The sequence below is a fragment of the Lepidochelys kempii genome, chromosome 6 (assembly GCF_965140265.1).
Source record: "Lepidochelys kempii isolate rLepKem1 chromosome 6, rLepKem1.hap2, whole genome shotgun sequence".
NCBI lineage: Eukaryota > Metazoa > Chordata > Testudines > Cheloniidae > Lepidochelys > Lepidochelys kempii.
The window spans coordinates 121403372-121418547 of NC_133261.1; the positions used below are offsets into that span (position 1 = coordinate 121403372).

Here is a 15176-nt window from a genome sequence, read left to right on the forward strand (position 1 = left end):
GACATGGCTAAAATATGGTTTGGTTTTAGCATGGATGTGAACAAACAGTAACGTTAATGGGTTCTGTTACCTTGCAATACAAAAGCTTTCTGTACCATGGAGGACCTTCTGTGAAATAAGTGGTTTGTTGCACGGTTTAAATGATGCTTTCATTCAATTTTCCCTTGTCCTCACTGTTTAAAGAAAAGTTAGGGTGCGTAATCTCTTGGTATGCACCCAATCGCCAACAGAACTTATTTATATGATACTTATTTATGGTATTAATCTGCATGGTATCAAAGTGCCTCAAACACTGATGAAGCATGTTTCCAGCAAAAAAATAGCCTCATAACACGAGCCATATAACGTAGTATGACTCAAGAGATACAATCTGTAAGAACTCTAATCTGCTGAATTTTTTATCTGCTGAATATTTATTTATTTATTTATTGTTTTTAATCAGACTACACCTCTACCCATTCTGCTAACAGTGCCAGCTTCTGCACCCTGATCGTCTATTTCTTTACAACCACATCAAGGGTTATATGTGAAAAAACCTTCCTAAGCTGCTGAGCAAAGCAAATAACCTTTCCTCATTTAACTCTCAGAAGTCTCACATCTTAATTGCTTTTTTGTAAGCATCAAGGAAGTCATCTATTATTTCTCACTAATCTTATGACTGTCCTCTCCTTTTATGTTGCAGGAAGGGGCAAAATATTGGGTGGAAAGGATGCAAGTTCAGTAGCACAGAAGCTGTATGTGGGGAGTAGATGGGGTAGAGGCAGGAGATGTACTGTGATTAGCCTAAACAAAACAAAAAAGCCGCAACAAATGTGTTCCTATTACCATTGATAACTTTTCTTGGAAGCTAGATCCCTTTCCTTCACCTGTCTTTTTACTGTAAGTTTTTAGCAAAGGTAATTGGCATATACAATAAAATGTGATCAAATCATACTATAACACCCCACTGAACAGTTGCACAATTGTGTTACACATGTGTAAGTAAACACTGCATCAATGACATAATTAGTTGACAGTTTGTCAGGTTTCAATTATAAGCTAAACCTCTCACCCCCCCTCACTTCTGGGGGAAACTGCAAATACAACCTAAGAAGTCTTTTGAACCAAAAAGGTCTCTGAACAAGAAGGAATTCTGAAATAAAATAGAGGGTAAAAAATATTTTGCTTGAAGTACAATTTGCTGTGCCCTCTGAAATCTCATCTATGGATTATAAATCTATTTCTTCTTGCAGACATTTAAAAAGGTATAACCACAGCCTAAATATACATCCCTAGTATTATTAAGTGATGTAATTCAGTCTACCTTTGTCCTACTTTTTCAAAATTAAAAGCATGGACAATGACCAGAGGGGCTGATTTCTTTATACGTGGGTCTGAACTTCCTGCTCAATCAAGTTGTGTATATTATGAATGAACTTCTCATTTACATACCAGATGAAATCCTTCACGCAGATCAGAGCTCCCATGGGGTACAGGACCCCAATAAGGTGCCACCAAGAGGAGCAACAGCATCTGAGAGGGATAACCTACAAGATGATCATGCATGGGGGGGGGGGGGGGCAGAGAATATCCCACATATGAGTTGTGTATAGATAACATTCAACACCCCTCCCTCCCCCGCAATTATTGATTAGTAACTACTCTTGTTGGTGATCTTATCAGTTTCTGAATAATTTAATCTTTCATTACAATGAAAACTATTTCTAGCCTTTATGGCTGCAAAAGATCACCTGACTCTGACAGATGTAATGCTATCTTCCAGATTCTGCAGACACAGACTGAAACATCACCAGGTGTGAACTATGCTCTATTACTTTCAAAAAAAGAAAAGGAGTACTTGTGGCACCTTAGAGACTAACAGTACTCCTTTTCTTTTTGCGGATACAGACTAACATGGCTACTACTCTGAAACCTGTCTATTACCTTCAGTAGCATATTGGCAATGAGGCCAAATGAAGAAAATTCAGTTGCCAATATTTAACTTTCACTGATATTAACAGAATTAACAGTTACTTTGGGATTGTAATCAGAATTAGAGGATAGTGCAACCACTGTCTTCTCCCCCTTCTATATGAGTACAACATTTTCTGCTTTCAGGTAACTTTTCCTGATGCAGTAACAACTGCTTTGATTAGTTTATATATAAATGTTCACAGTAATTATTCCATAATAGGGATTGGTTCATTTGGCCTAATGGTAGTGCAATAAAGAACACTGCATAGCTGAACAGTGGCACTTTCAGTTGAGTGATAATGTTGACGGGACTCCCCTTTGGTTTCTGTCCAGTTCCAGTTTGGACATCTGAAGTGGAACCATCAGGAAAGTGGCAGTGGAATAAAAAATGGGAAGAGCGGACTCACAGAGAAGTCCATTCCCACTTGAAAAAACTGATTAAGCATTTAACTTAAATATCACCATTTGGGGCTTGTTTTTTAAGTCTCAAGCTTACAAACACTCCCACAGGTGAGCTGCAGTTACAGTACAACTTCAGAGTTAGGAACACCAGAGTTACAAACTGACCAGTCAACCACACAACTCATTTGGAACCGGAAGTATGCAGTCAGGCAGCAGCAGAGATACTTAAAAAAAAAAAAAAAAAAAAGGCAAACAGCACAATACTGTGTTAAACGTAAACTACTAAAAAATAAAGAGAAAGCATTTTTCTTCTGCTTAGTAAAGTTTCAAAGCTGTGTTAAGTCAATGTTCAATTGTAAACTTTTGAAAGAACCACCATAACATTTTGTTCAGAATTAGGAACCACCTCCATTCCCGAGGTGATCATAACTCTGAGATTCTACTGTACTTTCATAACAAAGCTTAAGGATTTTCAATTCATGACCTTGTTTTTTAACCCTCAAACCTTCTGGAACAGTAGAGCATACTGTTTTCCTATGACATATTGTTATGGCACTCAAGAAGTCATCAATGAGCCACAGATCTTGGGAAAGCCTCACTGGCAAACTTCTGAGATGTAACGATCTTGATGTAAAAAAAAAACAAACAAATTCAAGTTACACTATCTTTTTAAAGGTGACCTACAGAAGGAAAATAATTGGATATGTGCGCCCTGTTTTGCTTTGTTATAATGTCTAAAGAAGGTTTTCATTATATTCGGTTTGTTTTTTACGTTACAAATTCAGGGCATGTCTAACCTGGAAGACAACACAAGAACTAGGAGTGAAAGTTCAGCAAATTGAGAGGTGAAGACGGTTTAAGTGCAATGACTAATCTTTTGGAGAAATAATATTTTTGTTAAAGATTACTAACCCCTGTTCTCTTCAATTAATGTGTGAGTTTGTTTATATATATATATATATATATATATCTCCATCCCAAAAATCTCTGACACCCATAATCCAGCTCGCAAAACTGGGGAAGAATGAACTGTTTCTGATATTTCTAAAGTAAAAAGACAAGCATAAAGAAAACCATTTAAAAAAAGTTTTTCAGGACTCCTGTATAACTCAGAAAAGTTACCCTCAAAAGCCTTTTAAAAAACCTTTACAGATCTTTAAACTTTGTTTGTTTACATCTTTAGACTTTACATTAAGTCAATTTAAAATACTGATATCAAAAAATTCTAACTTTTTTTTACTCCATATCCTCAGGAATAACATCTTCTGAGAACAGTGTTGTATACTCTAAATGCTAGATACTGGTCCAGCACTGAAAAGACAGACTTGTGAGCCCACGTCCACACCTAGTGCCCAGAACAGTAAAGTCTACAAGAATGAGCAGAAAAAGTAGCTATAAACTTCTCCTTGTACATATTCAGAGTCAACTTACTTTTCACTCTTGTTAGCACTGTACAGCCAATTCAGCTACAGAAATGTGAGCTAGTTTCTTTTCTGTTTCACAAGTATACAGATAATCTTCACAGAGCTTAGTTAATATATTAGTCATGATTCATGCAGCAGAAAAACACAATTTGACCTATAGATTCCAGGTTGAATTTGCAGGGTCAGCAAGTTAATAAGAAGGCCATCTTTCCTTTCTGACACAGAAGCCACTGAGACATAAACATGGAAGCATACATATGTCGTCTTCTAGGTCCCAATACAGTAAAGCACTTAAGCACATAAGTAATTTTATGAATGTGAACAGTCCAACAGAAGTCAACTGGATTTCTCACATGATTAAAGTTAAGCACATGCTTACATGCTTTGCTGGACAGAGGCCATAACTGCTTATCAGAATGTAATGACACTTTATATTTGAATTTCCTGGGTTTTGCAATGAAAACTACATTTTAACAGGTTAAAATTCATTTTTAGAAATCAAGACCTCCTTACAGATATTGCAAACATCTTTAATTAGTAAAACTGAGAATTAAGAGTCAAATTTACTTTTCACTATTTTTGCATACTTTTGGCATTTCTCTAAACTCCAACACTGAAACTAGACTAGTCAGAGTTCCTTTTGTTTATATTAAGATCTGATTCAATTTCATTTTCAGATACCCTTTCATTACTAAAACCATAAGGAACATAGGGATGGCCATACTGGATCAGACCAAACATCCATCTAGCCCGGTATCCTGTCTTGCAACAGTGGCCTATGCCAGGTGCCCCAAAGGGAATGAAGAGAACAGGTAATCATCAAGTGATCCATCCCATCGCCCATTCCCAGTTTCTGGCAAACAGAGGCTAGGGACACCATACCTGCCCATCCTGGCTAATAGCCATTCATGGACCTATCATCCATGAATTTATTGAGTTCCTTCTTCAACCCTGTTATATAGTCTTGGCCTTCACAACATACTCTGGCAAAGAGTTCCACAGACTGACTGTGTGTTGTGTGAAGAAATACTTCCTTTTGTTTGTTTTAAACCTGCTGCCTATTAATTTCATTTAGTGACCCCTAGTTCTTGTGTTACGAGGAGTAAACAACACTTCCTTCTTTACTTTCTCCATACCAGTCATCTTTTTTCCAAGCTGAAAAGTCCCAGTCTTATTAATTTCTCCTCATATCGCACCCATTCCATACCCCTAATAATTTTTGTTGCCCTTTTCTGAACCTTTTCCAATTCCAATATATCTTTTTTGAGATGGGGCAACCACATCTGTACGCAATAGTGAAGATGTGGGTGTACCATGGATTTATATAGAGGCAATATAATATTTTCTGTCTTATTATCTATTCCTTTCTTAATAATTCCCAACATTCTGTTTGCTTTTTTGACTGCCACTGCACACTGAGTGTATGTTTTCAGAGAACTAGCCACAATGACTCCAAGATCTCTTTTTTGAGTCGTAACAACTAATTTAGACCCCATCATATTATATGTATAGTTGGGATTATGTTTTCCAATGTGCATTATTTTCCATTTATCAACACTGAATTTCATCTGCCATTTTGTTGCCCAGTCACGCAGTTCTGAGAGATACTTTTGTAGCTCTTTGCAGTCTGTCTGGCACTTAACTATCTTGAGTAGTTTTGTATCATCTGCAAATTTTGCCACCTCACTGTTTACCCCCTTTTCCAGATCATTTATGAATATACTGAATAGGACTGGGCCCAGTACAGACCCCTGATGGACACCACTATTCACCTCTCTCCATTCCGAGAACCGACCATTTATTCCTACTGTGTTTCCTATCTTTTAGCCAGTTACTGATCCATGAGAGTACCGTCCCTTTTATCCCTTGACCACTTTACTTTGCTTAAAAACCTTTACTGAGGGAATCTGTCAAAGGCTTTCTGAAAATCTAAATTCACTATATCCACTGGATCCCTTTGTCCACATGTTTGTTGACCCCCTCAAAGAATTCTAATAGATAAGTGAGGCATGATTTCCCTTTACAAAAACCATGTTTACTATTCCCAAACAAATTATGTTCATCTATATGTCTGCCAATTTTGTTCTTTACTATAGTTTCAACCAGTTTACCGGATACTGAAGTGAGGCTTACCGGCCTGTAATTGCCAGGGTCACCTTTGGAGCCCTTTTTAAAAATTTGCTTCACTTTAGCTATCCTCCAGTCATTTGGTACAGAAGCTAATTTAAATGATAGGTTATAAGCTGCAGTTAGTAGTCCTGCAATTTCATATTTCAATTCCTTCAGAACTCTTGGATGTATACCGTCTAGTCCTGGTGTCTTATTACTATTTAGTTTATCAATTTGTTCAAAAACCTCCTGTAATGACACCTCAATCTGGGACAGTTCCTCAGACTTGTCACCTAAAAAGAATGGCTCAGGTTTGGGAATCTCCCTCATATCCTAAATTGTGAAAAACGATGCAAAGAATTTATTTAGTTTCTCCACAATGACCTTATCGTCTTTGAGTGCTCCTTTAGCATCTGAATCGTTCAGCAGCCCCACTGAAATGTTTACTGTAAACACAGGGGAGTACTTATTTGATTAAAAACTCTCATTAGAATTATTATTCTCTCATCTTTGAAGAAAACACTTCTATTGTCTTTGGTCAAATTTGACTCTAAGTTTAGTTTTGGTAAAACTTTATTTTTACAAAACCTGAGTTTCCCTTTCTACTACTAGAGAGAACTTATATAGTCCTTTTCCCCTGAAGATTTCAGCAATCAATTTAAACACCTGTTAAAAACTACTGTTCATATATCAACCAAAAAACAAGGCCAGAAAACATCCTTTTTAATGAAGACCTCAAAACAGGTTTCTATACACCAACAACTGAAAAAAAACCAATAAGGGACCTGATAAAATATATGTTAAATAAGTTACAAATTTCTGCTGAAACAGCGATCTAATTTGCCTGTTTACTGGATGTGAAATTTTAGAATTATTTTTGGACTGTATACTATTTGAGACAGAGACTCTTCCAACTGGGCAGTACAGTTGTGCAATAGCACTTCTCACCCTTCCCCGCATTTTGGTTCCCTCTCCTTTTAAATGTTCTTGCTAGTCTTATGAATTCAGAAATTCGCCCCCTTATCATGAATGCTTATGAAATCCCCTCCTACCTATACCACAACATTACTCAGAGAGCCATGGAAAGACGATCTCCCTATGTAGCCGTGACACGCATTGTCTAGGTATCATGAAATACAGCAACACTTGGTGAACTGCATTTCATGGACCTACAGCCAAACAAACCAACAAACATTCTCAGTTCACCAGCATCCTTTCAGGCACTATACTATATTTAAGGAGGCTTTACACTTTGTACCCTGGAATTATTACAGTGATGGGCACTTTACTGAAGGGACAGTCAACTTAAACTTGACAGAAGTGAGATTTTTGACTTATAATATTATAATATATTATTATATCTGAAAGATGTTGGAGGAAAAACATCTTTAAAAATGTGAAGATGTGATCATAAAACCACAAAAATCTGCAAAAAGACTGAGGGACTTTTGCATATGAAAAATAAACCAGATTTCAAGTTGATCATCTCCATTTAAAGCACTTACGATTTCAGTGAACCGAGGACTAAATTGCCAGGGCCACACATAACATGGCAGGAGCTGCACAAGCTTCCCCACAGAGCTCTGCCAAGGCACTAGCATCTTGACCTAAGGCATCTTTTATAGAGACCAATTACTTGAATAACAAACAGCAACTCATGCCAAAGTGAACATTTTTATGGTGTGGATCAACAGACACTAGGATCAAGGATGGAACTAAACTTATTCTCATTTGTGACCAAAATAGCATTTGAACCCAGATTTCCACAAGTAAAAACCTAGGGCAGTAAATCCCTGAATTAAACAATAGTCAGATCCATTTTATAAAAAGAATGAACATTTGTTACAAATACTGTATATTCAGTTGCAGTAAGACTGTACTTCCCAAGATGTAAGAAGGCATTTACAATGTGACAAAATAATTAAATAAAAGTTATGGACACACCTTTGTTTTACCCAATTCTTACACAACTTTTGCTAAACCGATAAACTCAAAAAATCTTATGACATTAGAATAGGCCTGACTTTAACATTTAATTAATCATGGTTATTATAGTTACATAAAGTTTATATTTAATTCATCTTTGGGAAGCAGATGCTTAATAATCTGAACTCCACTAAAATGGCAAAGTGTAATAAGATCTCCCTTTTATCGACAGCTGCGGTCTAAAACATATAAATTGCATAAGTTTACAAATTAAACCACGCCCAACTGAAATCTTTAAGAAGTATTTTGTGGCCAGCTTTAAAAGGCTGGTCTTAGCAAGAATGTGACTCAGTTTAACTGTGTTTAAACTATACTCTAGGTAAGAAACAACCAGCTTGATTTCACAGGGGAGGGGGGAAGGGGGGGGGAACGACACTTTGTATAATATACTGCTTGTAATGGAATTTGCATCAAACTATCAAGTGAATGCCTGTTCAGACATGTTAACTTCAACCAACTCTCACCAATCCCTTGATATCTCCATCCTCCTCCTCTGAGTTTTTCACTGAAACATCTCTACAAACCTTGCCACAGAAAGCCCAATAGATACTTATATTTTCCATATATTCACTTTTAAAAAAAGAATAAAAGCACTGAATACTGACTACGAAAAGCTAAGATTTACCAGATAACTACTTTCCAGAGGACTAAGCCTATTATCAAGAGTTAGGCCTTGTCTACATTAGAAAGGGTTTCAGAGTAACAGCCGTGTTAGTCTGTATTCACAAAAAGAAAAGGAGGACTTGTGGCACCTTAGAGACTAACCAATTTATTTGAGCATGATCTTTCGTGAGCTACAGCTCACTTCATCAGAAAGAGTTTGCCAGTATAGTTGTATACACCAGAAGCATCTTATACCAGCAAAAGTGTTCCCCAACAAAAACAACAACAAAATAAGTCATACTAGCAAAAGAACTTTTCCCCCCTAGTCTAACTGTATCTACCCTAGGGCTTTTGCCAGCAAAACTGTGTTGGCTAGAGGTATGATTTTTTCTAGTCCACTAGCTATGCCAGCAAAACTGAGTGTAAACTAGGACTTGGATACAAGAAACAAGGGGGCAGGTTAGAGGAGACCCCATAAAGCAAGCGAGATTCAGGGACAAAATACTTGTGAGATGCCTAATCCCTACTGCAGGGAAGGATGAAATTTCTATCAAAATGTTTTTCTTCTTCAAGGGCTCCATGTTTATGGATGCTGACAGGAAGAATCAGATACTAAACACGAAGCTCCTATCCCTCCTCACCCCAACTGTTGGAAGGGAGCAGGAGCTTAAAGAAGGGTCTTTGCTACTTCACGTCTCCCGCAACCCCAATTTTCTCACTCCTCTTTCCTCTGAATAACTCTCCCGTTCTTGCCTCTGCTGCTGTTCATAGCTTTCCCAAGCAGGAAGAGGAATGTGAAACTGACACAGAAAGAACTGTGTGAAACTGACACAATTCTTGATAGTTGCTTCCCACAGGTTTTAACAGCAGTGAACCTTGTTAGTTTCACATTACCAAGGCTTGGCAAAGCCTGGATCAGCAGCAGCACAGGCATTGGAACAATCTTTCTGAAGACACCAAAAAATACTGCACGGGTCCACATTTGGAAGGCCCTCTCTCACGGTCATAAGATTATAAAGCCTTATTTTATAAACGAAATCTTAAATTTTGAAGACATTGATGACTTAGGCCCCACGTCAGGGAAATCTTTCCCCTCATCACTGGTGAACTGTGTGCGGAGCTTGAAGCCTTACTGCCCCCAATGTCTTTCCTTTTAAGATAGGCATCTGCTTCAAAGAATAACTCCTTTGTAGGAAATACTGGGCCCTAAACTGTAATGTTATCCCAACAGTGATTCTCAACAAGCAAAAGACTTTCTAACTTGTCAAAGGACACACCAACCCTAAAACTAGTCCCTCATAAGCAAGACAGCAAAGTTGAGGGTCCCTTATTGTTCACCAGTATGTATGTCAAAGAAACGCTTATCAGATCATTTTTTTCAAAACTATTAATTTGCAGCACATCCTAAACATCTCTCTGGCTAGTACAGTTCATGTTGGTTGCAGGAAAAAAAAAATTCTCAGCCCACATCTCTGACATTTAAAAAAACAAAACCAGCCAAGATTACCAAGTACGTCAATGGGCAATAGTTTTACAAGGGGCCTAATCTCTCCCACTCACTCTTAACATGGGAAATGAGACAGCATATGCTTCATGTATGTAACCTTTGCTTTGGTTCCCAAAATTGTTTTTGAAGACCTTAATATGTAACTCTAACTTGAAATGGTTCGCCTTGGGAGGCGAGCGTGGAGGAGGCGGCGGCTGCTATGAAACTAAGAAATCACTATCTGGGAGTGTTTATGCAGCGACCCTTGGTGGGGTGGGGTGCTTTATAAATAGATGTGTTTCTTAATGGTGCCCTGCCCCAAGTGCTGTGCGGCGGCTGGTGTGTGTTTATAACCATTATTAATGGAGCTCGGCGGGCTAGGAGCGCTGCTGGGTTGTTACTTGCAGCATGCCCGGGGCCGCTCTCACCCAGGGGAGCGGAAGGGGGGGGGCGCGTCACCCCGCTATCCCCCACTCCGCAATGCGGGGCTGGCGCCCTGGGGACAAGCCCCTGGTCACCTTCAGCCCCTTAAGTGCAGCATCCCAGGCAGGGGCAGACTCGCTCGCACAGCCCGCCTCGATGCTGGCTGCGGCCCGCGATGGCAACTCCGCGGGGGGGTGTCACACACCCCGCCCGCCTCTCTCCGTAACCCCGAGCGGGCCGCCCCCGCTTGTTTACAGGCCCCGGGGCCCAGGCGGCGGCGCGGCCCTCAGCGCCCTAGCGTACTCCGCCCCGCCGCCTCCCGCTCGGCCCGCCTGGCCCGCCTCCCCACTCGAGCCCCGCACTGCGCAGCAGCACTTACTTACCCCGCGGCGGCGGCCAAAGGCACCGGCTCTCCGGGGCGCGCAGGGGGGGCAGGGCCGCGCTCCGAGCGGGCCGGGGTAGGGAGGGATCCGCGGCGGGGCTGGGCCGGCGGGCCGGCGGCCTCGCTTCAGTTCATTCACAGGCAGCTGCGGAGAGCGGCTCTCTGGCCAGGGGGAACCAAGAGCTCATCCCCTCCTCCCGCCCCCACCCCGCTCGCTCGCGCTCGCTCTCTCTCGCCCTGCCGCGAGCCCAGCGCCGCCCGCCGCCGACTCGCGCAGACCCCGCTCCCCTCCCTGAGCGGCACACGCGCGCCCCCGAGCCGCCGCCGCCGCCGCGCGCGCGCGCGCTCTCTCGCTCTCTCCTGCCACCCTGCTGTGTGCGGCGCGCGCTCTCTCTCTCTCCTGCCACCCTGCTGTGTGCGGCGCGCGCTCCCCGCCGTCCCCTCGCCAGCGCGCGCGCGGCTCCTTCCTCCTCTCTAAAGCCTGGGCTCAGGACAGCTGCGACTATTGCTGGTGCACCGTAAAGAGCCCGGATGTTGGTTGAGCTCGGAGAACTGCAAGGGGGGAGGGGGAGCAGACTGTTGAGCTATTACATCACCTCCCGGCTCCCTACTGCGCATGTGCTGCCCGGGGTTCTGGCAGGGAGGGTGGTGTGTGTGTGTGTGAGAGAGAGCGCGAGAGGCGCTGCGCGTGGGGGGATGGGCGGTAGAACCGCCCCACTCTTTGGGCGGGGGAGACAGCAGCTCTACCCGGTGTGGAGGAGCCAGCCAGGACACAGAACCCCTCCCCCCAGCATGCTCTCCGGCGGGAAATGGGGGAGAGACACTGTAGAGCGACCCCCCCCACACACACACACACGCTGCCCCTCAGGGGATCAGTGACCTATGCTGCTGTGTGGTGTTGCAAGCTCAGACTGTTGTGATCAAGATACTCGCCTGCTTTGAGGCTGTGGCTGGGGACTGAGTGTAACATGCATGGGGAAACCGTTTCTCAGTCCCCAGAGGGGAAAAGAGACTGTACCACACAGCAAAATCTACATCCTGCTCAATACATACACCATCCCCACAGGGAAGGTACTCTGTAAGGTACACAAAAATTATACATGCACACCATTCTCTATAACAACCGCTGTACACAAGCACACCACTCCCAGTAACACTTTTCCCCCCTCCCCCATATAGCTTACAGTAACATCTCCCTGAGATAAAATATAAAATCCCCAACAGGGCTAATAAGCTAATATGGGCTCAGGTGGCCCTACACCAAAGCTCATATGAGAGATGTCAGAATTGCAGGGAGGAGCTTAAAAGAAAGAAATTCAGCTCCAACTAGTGAGGAGAGTAGGTCCTGAGTTCATCCAGTTCTACTTTGTCTCTGACTATGATCCCACAACTGAGGACTTTTTCATGAAGATTTGCTTCAGATGGTAGCCATGTTAGTCTGTATCAACAAGAACAACAAGGAGTCCTTATGGTCTCTAAGTCTCTAAGATGCCACAAGGACTCCTCGTTTATTTTATGAAGATTTGTAGCATTGATGGGACCCTGACCCAGCTAAACTTCCTGGACATGGCAGGGCAGGAGGAGTTTTGAGGCCTGTGGAAGCAGTACATGTGCCCGGGGAAGGGTTCCTGTTCATTTGTGCCATCAGTGACCACAGGAGCTTCAATGAGATCAGCAAGTTCCACACTCAAACCCTGCAGATCAAAGACCAGGATTAGTTTCCCATGATCCTTGTGGGCAACAAGATCAACTTGGACCTACAGCAGCAGGTGCCCAAAGAGGAGGCGTTGGCCTTAGCCCAGGAGAATTGCATCCCCCTACACAGAGGGTACTGCCTCAACATGAATGAGTCCTTCCACAACGTCATCAGAGCCCTCAGGAGGTCCCAGGAGCTGGAGAACCCCCCTGTTCACACAGTGTACCCCTCCAAATAAAGAGTCTGAGAGCTGCCCCTGCTGCATCCTCTACTGAGAGGGGTGCTCCTCCCCCACAACCTCTTCACCCTAACACTGTGGAGGAAGAGAGAAGCCCACCCTGAATTCTCCTGGTGGCTGGGGGGTCAATGGGAGAGGTTTGAAATATTCTATAGCTGTGTGTATATATTTACAAATAGCTATATTATGGGGAGGCAGATGATGGGAGCCTGGGTAATATTTTGGGATGAAGCAAGACAAGGATTCCTCAGCCAATTGATGGATAGCAACCCTGGAGGGAGGATGAATCAACTGAATCAACTTATATTGGAATTGCATCTTGACCTTAGCTAGGGAACCTAGTTGGGCCCACAGCTTTACAGAATTATTCTGAGGGAACAGAGGGAAGCATTCAGGAAGGGGTGGACTATTTGGGCTCAGCCAGAGGGCTGAGCCTCTTAGGATTGGGCTGGTGCGCTGAAACACTTGGTCACTGCAGAGCAGAGGCCTAAATGAGTTCTGGGGCCTGGTTTAGGACCTATGGGTGCCCTAGTGTGTAGAAACATCAGTGACAAAATGGTAGACACTGCAGGCATGACCTTCCCACCCCTGGAGAAGTGAGTGGGAGGACTGATTGACCCAGAATGTTGAACAACCTAGGCCTAAGTATTTGGTTTCGTAAGATAATGGCTACATGGACCAAGAGCATTTTCTGAAGTGGATGACTAAAAGCCCAGCCCGAGACTCAGACTGGAGTCGAGGTGTCCAAACTCATCTTGGTGGAGCATTTTGCCCACATGCTCCTGGCTCGGGGGTAGAGATTGGGTACTCAGACACTGTCCTGAGACACTAGCCAGTGTAGTCTGTCTTATGGAAAACTATCTGGCTGCTGAAGTGGCTTTGGCTGTGTCATACCAGAGACCACCTGAAGCCACTGGGGTCCCTCTATTCAAAGGAGAACCTAGTTGGGCAATTTGCAGCCTGATGGTCCAGTGTTGGGCACAGAAGTGCCAGCCCCTAGGGGACCCAGCGGACCACAGGGCCCTGGATTGGCTCCCTGTGGAAAACCCTGTCACCCTGGGTCCCAGCCCAGACAAAGGCTTCTGGGACTACCCCAGTCTCTTCTTCAGGAAAATAAGGGGGTGGATGCAGACAAGTCACAAAGGAAGGGGTCACCTTGAATATTAGGCACAAGGCTGGAGCCCAGCATGCCAGCTGTGGGAGTTTGCTCCTTGTGTGGGTGCACAGGACACTTGTCCCACTCTAGGCCACATGTGGAGTGTGGTTATAGACAGATGTGGATGATGGAAAGTCAAGCCCTTAAGCAGACCCTGACTAAACTAACTATCCCTATTTGGATAAATGGGACAGAGATGAAAGGCCTGGTGGATTCTGGGTGTGATCAAAACCTGATTTGGGATGACTTAGTTTCCCTCAGGGCTATGAGGTTTGGGACCATCTTTCTGCAATGTATTCATGGGAACTTTAAATGTTATCCCAGTGCTCACATGCAATTGACAGCAAACATGAAGTCCCTTATAATGGAGCTGCCCCAGATGCTAGCCTACACCATTATCTTGAGATGGGATTGGGAGCATTTCTCAGAGGTACTGGGAGAATTTAAGCCCTCAGAGGGGTAAACTGAGGAGACTCTGGGAAGTGGAGTCTGGATATTGGCAGGTATAGGTGAGGAGCTGGACCCTGAAGACTGGGGTCCAGCCCAGCAGAATCTCCCACAGAGGTTCACCCTAATGATGAAACAATATTGGATACCCCTATTGGACCCTGAAGGGGGAGGGCATCATAACTAAAGGGACTGACTTCATGAGGGATCAGAGGAAGGGCAAAACCCTGAGCTGAGCTTTCCCTTCTGTGGCCATGAGAAGACCCTGGCCAGGATTCTGGACCACTTCTACTGGATCAGGATTTATCAAGAGGACAAAGACTTCTGCAGCCCGTGTCCTGAGTGCCAACTCATAGGACCTTAAGGGGTGGGCAAAACCTGTCTAGTTCCACTCCCTGTAGTAAGTGTCCCATTTGAAATAATGGGGATGGATCTAGTTGGACCCTTAGAAAAGAGTACATATTAGTAATAGTGATTATGCCTCCAAGTATCTGGAGGCAATCCTGCTACACTCCCACTCATGCAAAGATTATTGCAACGGAACTGCTAAAGATCTTTTCCAGAGTTGGGGTATGTATGACGATCATCACCATTCAAGGCACCAACTTCATATCTCATCTGTTGAAGGAGGTGTGTGATCTATTAAAAATAAAAATACTGCGTATGTATGTCTATCGTCTGCAAATTGAAGATCTGGTTGAATGGTTTTATCAGACCTTAAAAAGGATGTTGAAAAAGTGTATTGCTGTGGACCCCTGCCAGTGGGATCAGCTGATCCCTCCCTTTTATTGTCTATTTGAGAGGTTTCCTAGTCATCTAGTCCCCATTCAGACAATCCCAGCGTCTTCTTCCTCTAATCCATAAGATGTGT

The 15176-nt window shown here is 43.2% G+C and overlaps 1 protein-coding gene and 1 pseudogene across 7 annotated transcripts in view; one reads left to right on the top strand and one right to left on the bottom strand.

Annotated features, from left to right (window-relative positions):
* PPM1A (protein phosphatase, Mg2+/Mn2+ dependent 1A) overlaps positions 1–10888 on the bottom strand; it is a 56763-nt gene extending 45875 nt beyond the window's left edge. The window contains exons 1-2 of one of the 7 annotated variants that reach the window (XM_073349939.1): positions 10770–10888; positions 2840–2979 (exon numbers count right to left, since the gene is read on the bottom strand). The gene's annotated coding sequence lies outside the window, so the exon portion shown is untranslated. Of the gene's footprint in view, positions 1–1431; positions 2496–2839; positions 2980–10765 lie in introns of those variants that run through there. The other 6 variants (XM_073349940.1, XM_073349932.1, XM_073349933.1 and 3 more) reach the window with 6 other exon arrangements.
* LOC140913631 (ras-like protein 2) lies at positions 10444–12739 on the top strand (annotated as a pseudogene).
* Positions 12740–15176: the final 2437 nt, after the last annotated feature.